This window comes from Hypomesus transpacificus, chromosome 11 (assembly GCF_021917145.1).
Source record: "Hypomesus transpacificus isolate Combined female chromosome 11, fHypTra1, whole genome shotgun sequence".
Taxonomy (NCBI): domain Eukaryota; kingdom Metazoa; phylum Chordata; class Actinopteri; order Osmeriformes; family Osmeridae; genus Hypomesus; species Hypomesus transpacificus.
Genome location: NC_061070.1, coordinates 952191 through 964223, shown reverse-complemented (window position 1 = coordinate 964223; position 12033 = coordinate 952191).

Sequence of the window (12033 nt, the reverse complement as noted above, 5' to 3'; positions counted from 1 at the left end):
CTCGCTCCATCCTCCCATCCCTGGATGATCTAGTAAAAGGCAGCAGACAGCTGCAGCAGCTGAGGCTCTGGCATCTTTAATCCACCCTGCGTCCCTCTCCTAATCCCTGATTCAAGCACCTGTCAAAACATGCTCCCTCACACACATGCAGACACACACGGAGAGACACTGTGTGGTGTGTTCTCCAGCTCACACACACACACACACACGGCTGTAGGACCACACAGACACAGCAACACCTCTGTTTCCCCTGCATGTCGGATCTTTAAACCCTGGGGTTACTGGGTGTTATCAGGGTTACTGGGTGTTACTGGGTGTTACCAGGGTTACTGGGTGTTATCAGGGTTACTGGGTGTTACCAGGGTTACTGGGTGTTACTGGGTGTTATCAGGGTTACTGGGTGTTATCAGAGTTACTGGGTGTTACCAGGGTTACTGGGTGTTACCAGGGTTACTGGTGCTTCCAGGGTTACTGGGTGTGGTGTTGCCAGGGTTACTGTGTGCTTCCAGGGTATGGGTGTGGTGTTGCCAGGGTTTTTGGGTGTGGTGTTGCCAGGGTTACTGGGTGTTGCCAGGGTTCCTTCCTCCCATTCCCTCCCTCTGGGGTAGATTTGTGACGTGATGACTTGGCACCTTGGTAAGGGCACTGTAAATCTGACGCACACAGACTCCCAGCTGGCTCAGGTCGATAATTCAAACCATGCTGGCATGCTGGCATGCTGGCAGGGAACAGAGCTGTCTGTGTGTGTGTGTGTGTGTGTGTGTGTGTGTTTGCTTGCCTGCCTGTCTATCTGTCTGTGAGAAAGAGAGAGAGAGAGAGAGAGAGAGAGAGAGAGAGAGAGAGAGAGAGAGGGGGCAGAGAAGGGGGAAGTAGATTTCATTATTAGTAATGAATAGAAGACTCCAGATGCTATCTTTGCATTCATGAGTCCTTTTAATCAATAAATCATCTACTTGCTATGATTAGTAAGTCTCTCTCACACACATACACACACACATCTGTACACATCTGTACAGTACACACATACATACCTGTACACACACATCTACACACCTCTACAGAATACACATCACACACCTGTGTGTACAGTATACGCACACACAAAAGCCTTTACACACAGAAAGACAGTACACACAGATAGCTTTTTCTACAGTATATGCATCAGAAACAAACGCATACATGCACACCTAGACATGTATCCAGTATAACCCTGCCTGTCCACTACAGAGACGTAATGCGAGCGACGACATGCTTTCCATTAATTTTCGATGGAGCCAGGCAAATAGATTTGAGTTGAGATTTTCGCGTTGCTAGTGGACACGTAGGGTAACACACACACACATCAGGACACACACAGGGTAACACACACATCAGGACACACACAGGGTAACACACACATCAGGACACACACAGGGTAACACACACACACCAGGACACACACATTCTGTGTGTGCAGTAAACATTCTGGGAGCTGATGATGCACTTCATACTAGAACATTTCACAGTTTGGAAACCTTCTGAAGCACTTCTAGAACAGTCCAGAAGCCTTCTACAACACATCTATAACACTTCTACAACACTTTGGAGTTCAGAAGCCTTCCAGAAGAGTCAACAGGCAGAGAGAGAGACAGAGAGAGAGGGGGGGGGGCAGAGAAAGAGAGAGACAGATAGTGAGAGAGAGAGAGAGAAAGAGAGGGGGAGGGGGAGAGAGAGAGAGAGAAGGAAGTGATGAGGGTAGAGAGGGAGGAAGGAGGACTTGCCCCCTGCTTCCTGTTGTTCTCTCTCTCTCATACACTCTATATATTTTCTCTCTCTCCCTTTCTTTTTTCTTTCTTTTTCTGTCATCTTCTTTCTCTCTCACACACTTTCTCTCTCCTCTCTCTCTGCCTCCCCTTCTCTCTCCCTCCGCCTCCCTCAGACAGCTCTCTGTATTCATGAATATTTCATCCTCTGCTTCTGTGTGTCGTTTGTAGTTCCGCTGCTCTGCATATTAACTAGAAAACCCTCTCTCGCATTTTGAGGAAAACACCATCTAGTGAAGTAAATGGATTTGACGACGCCGAAGGACGCGGCCAGGGAGAGGGCAAGTTTCCATCCTGCTGAAATTCTGTAAAGAGAGAGAGGAGGAGAGACGAGGAGAGAGGGAAGAAGTAACTTGGGATGAAGAGACAACCTGGGTTGAAGAGAGGGAGGGAGAGGTGGATAGAGGGAGCGAGGGATGGAGAGAGAGAGGGAGAGAGAGAGCAAGTGGTGGAGGGAGAGAGGGAGGGAGAGGTGGATAGAGGGAGCGAAGGATGGAGAGAGAGATGGAGAGAGAGAGCAAGTGGTGGAGGGAGAGAGGGAGGGGGAGAGCGAAGGATGGAGAGAGAGGGATGGACATAGAGAGAGGGAGAGAAGGAGAGACAGAAGGATGGAGAGAGAGAGGGATGGAGAGACAGAAGGATGGAGTGAGAGAGGGATGGATGGAGGGAGAGAGGGATGGAGAGACAGAAGGATGGAGTGAGAGAGGGATGGATGGAGGGAGAGAGGGATGGAGAGACAGAAGGATGGAGTGAGAGAGGGATGGATGGAGGGAGAGAGGGATGGAGAGACAGAAGGATGGAGTGAGAGAGGGATGGATGGAGGGAGAGAGGGATGGAGAGACAGAAGGATGGAGTGAGAGAGGGATGGATGGAGGGAGAGAGAGAGGGATGGAGAGACAGAAGGATGGAGAGAGAGAGGGATGGATGGAGGGAGAGAGGGATGGAGAGACAGAAGGATGGAGAGAGAGAGGGATGGATGGAGGGAGAGAGGGATGGAGAGACAGAAGGATGGAGTGAGAGGAACACAGGTGTGTTTAGTAGAATCCTGTGTAGGTCATGGCTCTTTACCAATGTTTGTTTCTGGAAGTTTCCACACAGTCACTGACATTCAGTCTCTTCCAGCACCAGACTCCCTATGGAGTCCTTTCCACTGAAATAAACTACAGCATTACCCAGCTCCAAGGTCCTGGTTGTGTGTGTGTGTGTACAGTATGTGTGTGTGTGTGTTGCAGCTAGCTTCCTCAGAAACTCTGAGTCTGAGGCTGGTGTGTTCTCCCACCTTTCATGTTGCTGCATTACTGACACGTTCCACAGCTGCTTTATAGTCACACAATATACACACGCACACAACACTGTGATATATGGCTGGCCTGGCTGTGTGTGTGTGTGTGTGTGTGTGTGTGTGAGAGACAGAGACTGTGTATGTGTGTGTATGTGTGTGTGTGTGTGTTCATGTGAATGAGTGTCTTCTTGCTAGTTCCTTGGTCATAAAGGTCTCTTCAGTTGACGGATCAGATCAACAGTGACATGTGCAGCAAATTCTCAGTGTGAACTAAACATCCTCGTCCGTGAATGTGACACGTCCGGTGAGGAGGTGGAAGAAGTCTACACTGACGATCTCCCTCCCCTTTTCTATAAGCACCTACACGTCAATCCGTATCACCAACACGTATGTAATACACATGCAGGTGCCCCTCCAAAAACATCAACAATTTGTTTTACTCAAACACAATCCGACATAACCAGCGAGCAGGTGCCCAATGCAGGTGCCCAGAGCAGGTGCCCAGCCCTCAACAACATGATCCCCAGTGAGCGTCCTGAACATGACCACGTCTGGGCCTCCCCTGATCCTCTCTAAAACCTGTTTTTGGAGCATCTTTTTGTACTGATTTAGATTTGTACTTTGCTTGAGTGCAGCCGGTTAAGCCATTTCACCATTTCACCCACAAATGCACACAGTCTTCACAGTGGCACGGACACAATAATAATTTCTCTTGAACTCCTCTCCTCCTCTCCTCCTCTCTCCTCTCCTCTCTCCTTTCCTTCTCTCTCCTCTCCTCCTCTCTTCTCCATTCCTCTCTTTTCCATTCCCGTCCTCCTCTCTCCTCTTCTTCTCTCTCCTCTCCTCCTCTCTTCTCCATTTCTCTCTTTTCCATTCCCGTCCTCCTCTCTTTGTCTCTGCTCTTCTCTTTCTCTCCTCCTCTCCCCTTCTCCTGTACTCTTTCATGTCTGTAGACCAAGTTACCAACTGGCCCAGTTGGATCCACTATGAAAGAGACTCCTGATATGAAACCATGTTGCACTCTACCCAGCCAGTCCTCATACATTCTTTCTTAATCTCCTCTCTCTCACTCTCTCTCACTCTCTCTCACTCACTTTATTTTCATTTTCTTCATTTTTCTTCCAAAAGTCTTTCTCCATTCTTCCTCCTGCCTTGTTTGCCGTCATTTTCATCCATTTCTCCTTGTGATTTATAAAACATCCAAGGACAGGCTCGTTCCCCACTGTGTGTGGTGTGTGTGTGTGTGTGTGTGAGTAGAAAGCAGGCCGGTAAGATGCCAAGGCCTAAATCTGTCTGTAACTCTTAATTAAGCCCAGGGCTCCAGTGGCCCTAACTTATTAAATACCCCCCCCCCCCCCTCACACACACACTTCCTCTCTCTCTTTCGTTCACATACACACACACTGTCACCTGGGCACTGACACATGGACACACACAAACACGCAGTCAGGTATCTCTCTTTCAATAACACACACCCTTGCTATCTGACCCACTTACTCTTGTAAAGTAGGAATATCAGGACCTGTGGGGGGGCAGTAGGTGGGTAAAGGGAGGGAGAGGGGTGGAGGGAGAGAGGTGGAGAGAGAGAGAGAGGTGGAGGGAGAGAGGTGGAGGGAGAGAGAGGTGGAGGGAGAGAGGTGGAGAGAGAGAGGTGGAGGGAGAGAGAGAGGTGGAGGGAGAGAGGTGGAGGGAGAGGGAGAGGTGAAGGGAGAGAGGTGGAGGGAGAGAGAGGTGGAGGGAGAGAGAGAGAGAGGTGGAGGGAGAGAGAGGTGGAGGAAGAGAGAGAGGTGGAGGGAGAGACGTGGAGGGAGAGAGAGAGAGAGAGAGGTGGAGAAGGAAGAAGACACACAAACACCACGTTAGGCAGATGCAACTCAAACACATGCTGATGCAACCAGGTGCAAGCTGAACCCTTCCGTCTGCTGCCAATCACAGCTCTGATACAGGACAACAGAGCCATGTGAGACAGAGAGGGACGGAAGCTGTATGTGTGTGAGTGTCTGTCTCTGTGTGTGTGTGTGTGTGAGAGAGAGTGTCTGTGTGTATGTGGTTTGTGTGTTTGCAAACCACATACACACACACACACACAAACACATAAAACACATGCACACACACGCCTGTAGGAATATGTGATGGTGACGAATACTAATGATTCCATTCCAGGATTAATTGTTTAAATTCCATGAAAAATCAATAAAGTCAAAGACCTTGAGTGAAAACTCAACCAATTATTTTAGTTTGAAGAGTGTATGATCTAATCCAGATGCAGATGACAAGTCCTGTAAAACTCTTTCTTCATCATCTACCAAGCGGAAACCTAGTTGCATGCTTCTCGCAAACTGTGTATGTGTGTGTATGCGTGACAGAGTTCAAAAGGGAGAGAGAGAGGAAGGGAGAGGGGGCAAGAGAGGAAGAGTGGGAATAAGGGAGGGCAGGAGGAAGTGAGGGAGTGAAGGAGGGAGAGAGAGTGAGAGAGGGAGGGAGGGAGGGCGGGAGGAAGTGAAGGAGTTAAGGAGGGAGAGAGAGTGAGAGACAGAGAGATGGAGGGATAGCTGGAGGGAGGGGAGGGTGTCTGGGTCAAAATGCACCATGGCACCCATCTGCTGACATATTTCTCTGCCCTGTTCCACTCTCCTCCATTTCTCCACCCCTCGATCCATCCCTCTCTCCATCCATCCATCCCTCGCTCTCCATCCCCCTATCTCTCTCTCCATCCCTCTCTCTCTCTCTCCATCCTTCTCTCCATCCATCCCTCTCTCTCTGAAACACCCTGTGATCAAAGCTGTGGCCTCCTGACTCTGTTCCACAGCCAGACAGATCAGTCTGAGCCAAACAAAACACAGACACATGCAGACATATACACACACTCTCATGGTGTCAAACTAGAGCAGCAGTCAAAGTTCATCTCTGCATGGGATAAGACGACAACTGCTTTTGCAAATCACTACCACGCTTGTGTACATTAGACACAGAAATATAAGATGATGTCACTTAAAGTTTTTTCCAACTGCTTACGTAAGCACAATTTTGAAAACAGGGCTTACTTTGTCGAAACCCAACACACGATTCACACAACCAAACACACAAGTTGCAGAACACCTCTAATCTTTCACAAAATGAAACACTTCGTTCAAAACTATACAATCACGTAAAAAAAAACATTTCTCTCATCGTATGCCACGCACATGGTTCATAAAATTGGACTGTTTCAACCAGTTACACACTGTTGTTCAAAAAACACTTTTACATTAACTATTCTTTTCTAATGATATAACCTGCTTGATTTTGTCAGAGATATTTTTACAAGCACGTAAAGTACATGAATATGTTGAGACAGAGAGGGGGGAGGGAAAGTCCTACTAGCTTTATTACAGTATCATGTCGTTTGGACCAGACGGAGAGGAGGAAGTGACATCAGGAAGTGACATCAGGAAGAGGCTGCAGGGATCGTGCCAGTGCCTGAGAAGGACGACTGAAGCAGAGAACCTATGCATGTTAACGACGTGCCTAACCATGCTGGTGGTTGGTGGTTAGGTGTGTGTTTACTTGTGTTTGTGTTTCCCCTCTGTGTCGCACGCATGAGCAGCCAGGTGTGTTTGCGTGTGTGTGAGCGTGTTTGTCTGTGACAGAGACAGTGACACAGAGAAAGTATTTAGGAGAAAAGAGCGAGAGATGGAAGAGGAAGACAGGAAGAGAGAGACGAAGGGAGGAGAGAGAGAACAAACGTATGTCTGCCAGCAAACTCCACAGATGGCGCTCTGTCAGTTTTACTACTGAGTTTGCAAGAGTTATTTCTGGTCCCACCTTGACTTCCTCACACAAGCACGCACACACACACACACCAAACAAACACGGTGTCTCTTAGATGGGAGCCTGTGTTGAAGTTTTCCTGGGTATTGTGCTTGTCATGCCAGGATCTCAGCTAACAGAATAGAACCATGGCTAACAGAACAGCCATCGATCCATCTGTCCACTCACCCATCCAGCCATTCTTCCATCCAGCCATCCAGCCATCAATGTGCCCACTGCTGCGGTTCCTCTCCTAATCACCCAGTCTGTGTATCTGTCTGTCAGAGGGAGGGCTATGGGACGTCCATCTATCTATCACACACTGCAGTCTAGTCTAGTGTAGTCTAGTCAGGGCAGTCTAGTCTAGTGTAGTCTAGCCTAGTGCAGTCTAGTCTAGTGTAGTGTAGTCTAGTCTAGTGTAGTCTAGTCTAGTGCAGTCTAGTCTAGTGTAGTCTAGTCTAGGGCAGTCTAGTCTAGTGCAGACTAGTCTAGTGCAGTCTAGTCTAGTGTAGTCTAGTCTAGGGCAGTCTAGTCTAGTGTAGTCTAGTCTAGGGCAGTCTAGTCCACAGCTCTCTGACCACAGGGTCTGCTCTCTGTCCACAGCTGTCTGTCCACAGGGTCTGCTCTCTGTCCACAGGGTCTGCTCTCTGTCCACAGGGTTTGTTCTCTGTCCACAGGGTCTGCTCTCTGTCCACAGGGTCTGCTCTCTGTCCACATATTGATTGGAAATTGATTGGATCTTGAGATGAAGTAAACATAGGCATATGGTAAATGTCAAAATCGTTTTTCCCACTTGTCTTCCTGGCATAATGGATGGTGGTATAGATGATGTATGAGATGTAGGAGATGTAGTACATTTAGGTGATGATGGTGTTGAGGGTATGTAGGTGATGTAGTTACTGTAGGAGATGATGGTGTTGAGGGTATGTAGGTGATGTAGTTACTGTAGGAGATGATGGTGTTGTAGGTGATGTAGCTGATGTAGGAGATGTAGTTGATGTAGGAAATGATGGTGTTTTAGGTGATGTAGGAGATGTAGTTGATGTAGGAGATAATGGTGTTGTAGGAGATGTAGTTGATGTAGGAGATGATGGTGTTGTAGGTGATGTAGGCGTGCTGGCATGTGTGATGGTATCAGAGCTTTAGCTTTGCTCTGAGAGACACCCCTGGAGGAAACACCTTCAACTTCCAGTGCTTGCAGGCGCAGGTACTGCTCTCTGTCCACAGGGTCTGCTCTCTGTCCACAGGGTCTGCTCTCTGTCCACAGCTCTCTGTCCACAGCTGTCTGCTCTCTGTCCACAGCTGTCTGTCCACAGGGTCTGCTCTCTGTCCACAGGGTCTGCTCTCTGTCCACAGGGTTTGTTCTCTGTCCACAGGGTCTGCTCTCTGTCCACAGGGTCTGCTCTCTGTCCACATATTGATTGGATATTGATTGGATCTTGAGATGAAGTAAACATAGGCATATGGTAAATGTCAAAATCGTTTTTCCCACTTGTCTTCCTGGCATAATGTTGCCCTTTTTTCTTTTTTTACAGTAATTGTATTTTTTATTTTTACGAAAAATGCACTGCTGTGGACGTTGTTTACTTCATTAATGTGTTGACTGTGTTGATGGACTGAGGATGGGAGTAGGATTCGGTATTCAGTTTCGGATTCCCCAAAAATCTGGATTCGGTGCATCCCTAAAATAAACGATAGTTAAGTGTTAATTAATCCGACTCTTGTCAACAAACTGATGTGAAGTGAGCAGACTGGCACAATGTTGCTGAAAAATGTTTCATCAAAAACTAGTGGCAGCAGTTGCTGGCAATCATGCTTGAAAAAGTTCCCAGTGTCTCATGGCCGTAACGTTGACAGTGTGGTTATTTTTAGAACATTATCCCTTTTTCTTTGACTGGCAATCAAATATCTTTGCCGTGCTGGCGGAGTGACTTTGAATAGAAATGATTATCGCACCATTTAGCAGTCAGCCCTGGCTGTCATCTCCTGTGCTCTGACATCACGCTGTCCTGACTGGCTTGTGTGACAGGCCTGCGTAGGGCTGTCATAGGACGTCAGCCTGCAGCCAGTAGATGGATGGGACTGTTATTACCGCTCATTCTCCCTTTCTTGAAAGACTCGGCCCTTGTTAAACGCTATTTCTAAATCCAAAGTCAACAATGTGTTGACAGAGATTGCCACATGTGTCATTGTTTTGCTCACAAAGGGAGTCTTGATGGACCAGGAGAGTGGGGTGTTACCAAGGCAACAAGGGTTTTCAGAGACGTTGAATAAAGACAGTGGATGGAGGGTGGGTGAAAGGATGGATAGTTGGGTAGATGGATTGATGGATGATGGTGAATTGCTTGACAATTGGATAGACAGTTGAATAGATCATATAGATAGCTGGATGGATAAATGGATCGTGGGCTATGGATGGATGAAGTGTTGGTTGGGTGGGTGGGTGGGTGCATGGAGGGATGATTGGATGGATGGATATATGGATAGACAGTTGGATAGATGGGGGTGTGAATGGTGGATGGATGGATTTCACCAGGGGATCACTGACGACACACCAAACAGTGTGGGAGAGACACAAATAGACCATATGTCCCTTTGGCCATAGCCACCAGTAAACCGAGAACACAGCCTGAAGACAACATCATCCTGAAGACCACACCAGCTGACCTTCAGCATGACAGAGAGAGGACGAGGAGAGAGGACGAGAGAGAGAGAGAGAGGGGGTGGGGGCAGAGAAAGAAAGAAGGAGACAAATAGAAAGCAAGAATGAGAGACAAAAAGAAATAGAGAGGAAATAAGTTCGAATTAAAGAATGATGAAGCCACATGTTGAGAACAGGGGAGGGAGAATGTGTGATCTGAAGCCCAATCGAATCCCAGTTTGATTCAGTAAGAGCTATGGAGTGGTCTTCAGTAATAATCATGAGTAATACATGGCTCTATTAGTCTGTCTTGAGGCAGCCATTATACATGCTAAGAGGCCATCTTCCTCCCAGAAGACCCTGGTCCATCTCACTCCCTGACAGAGACACACACCCTGGTCCATCTCACTCCCTGACAGAGACACACACCCTGGTCCATCTCACTCCCTGACAGAGACACACACCCTGGTCCATCTCACTCCCTGACAGAGACACACACCCTGGTCCATCTCACTCCCTGACAGAGACACACACCCTGGTCCATCTCACTCCCTGACAGAGACACACACCTTGGAAGACCAGGAAGGGGAGTTCCATGCTCCATTAATGTCTACGCATGCCACATTTATCATCACGGTGGACTTCACAGTATAGCTGATAGCCAATCAGTGCTGACTTCCTGCTGTCACTAGGCAGATTAATTGCCAACATGAACCTGTTTTCAGTCCATTACCCCTCCTGATCCTACCTAACCCCTTCCTTACCTCCCTCACCCCTTCTCACCTTTCTCACACCTCCTTAACTTCCTTCGCCTGTCCCCTCTTCACACTTTCTGTCCCCTCATCCACTCTTCTAACCTCCCTTACCCCTCCTCATCTCCCTTACCCCTCCTCACCTCCCTAACCCCTCCTCACCCAACCCTTCCTCACCTCCCTTACCCCTCCTCACCCCTCCTCACCCAACCCCTCCTCACTCCTCCTCACCTGCCTAACCCCTCCTCACCTCCATCACTCCTCCTCACCTCCTCTTGTGTAGAAACACAGGTCTACAGTCCAGGGCAGTCACATTCTGACCAAACTTCTCTCCTGACAGTGTGCCAGCGTTTGCCTTGAATGTTTTGCCTTTTCAACACGTTTGAACAATCCAGAGCTAAATTGAATACAGCTCCCTATCTCCCTCTCTCTCTCCCTCTCTCTTATTTTCTCTTTTTGTTTCCCCCTCTCTTTCTGTCTCTGTCCCTCTTTCTCACCCTTCCTCACTCTCTTTATCTCCCTCTCTGTCTCAACCCGTATCCTCCTCCCCCTCTTCTATCTTCTCTCCCTCTCAGGTTGTGCCAGGCTGGATCCTGTTCAAACTCAGTTGAGCATTATCCTGTTTGAAGGGAGTTAATGTGAATATGAAGTGACTGGTGGGAAATGCAGGGAGAAAGAGACAAGAGAGAGATAGAGAGAGAGAGAGAGAGAGAGAGAGAGAGAGAGAGAGAGAGAGAGAGGAAAAAGTCAAAGGGAAAGAGTAAGAGAGAGAAGAAGAAAGACAGAGGGATAGTTGCTTTATTAGGAATCTCATTGGCTTAAGCTCTGCACATCGCCAGACTCATTGCAGCTCCTCACTTCAAAAGGTGACATTGGTGATGGTCTACCGAGGGGTTCTGGAGCCTATGCTTCAGGACACACACAGACAAACTAGAAACACACACACACATACACACACACACACACACACACACACACCAGAAACACACATTCAGACACACAGGAACCAGACAGAAGCAGACTGACAGGGTATAATAATAAGCATACACATTCTTGTTGATGTTGAGAACGTCACAGGAGAATACATTAGATGAGTTTGTTATTCCTGTTAGAGCTTATTACAAAGAATAACAGCCTGTCAGTCAAGACATGCACACACACACACACACACACACACACACATGGCTGATGGAAAGAGGAGAAGAGAGGAGAGCCTGCTCTCGTCCCAGTCATTAAGATAAGAGGTGTGTGTGAGGGGGGCAGAGTGACAGAGTGTGTGTGGTGAGGAGGAGAGAAGGGCAGGGTGTGTGTGTGTGTGTGTGGGGGGGGGGGGGGTAGTGTGTGTATGTGTGTGTGGGGAGGGGGTGTTGGGGGGGGGGGGGGGACTCCATAAGGACAAAGATAAACATGAGCACGACAGAATGGCTGTCGTGTCCCAGTAAAAAGTGTCCGGCTGGAAACAGCAGGGACGTGCACACGCTATGGCTAAGGTTGCCTGGGGAACTGCCCGTTTGCCCTCCTCGAGTCAAAGTGCCCCTCCGAGGAAAATAAATAAATAATAGTGAATTTAAACAGCAGCAGAATTTCATGTTGACCTAGATTTTAAAAATCGCCACCCGAAACATTTCATAAAGTAGCCTTATTCACTTCCAATCGATAAGCCTATGGGCAACGAGAGTGGAAGTCACATTGGGGAGGCCTCCTACTCTGTTTACTCTGCGGTAGCTACTGCACATGACCACCACCTGAGCCTGCATTTTCTTGCAC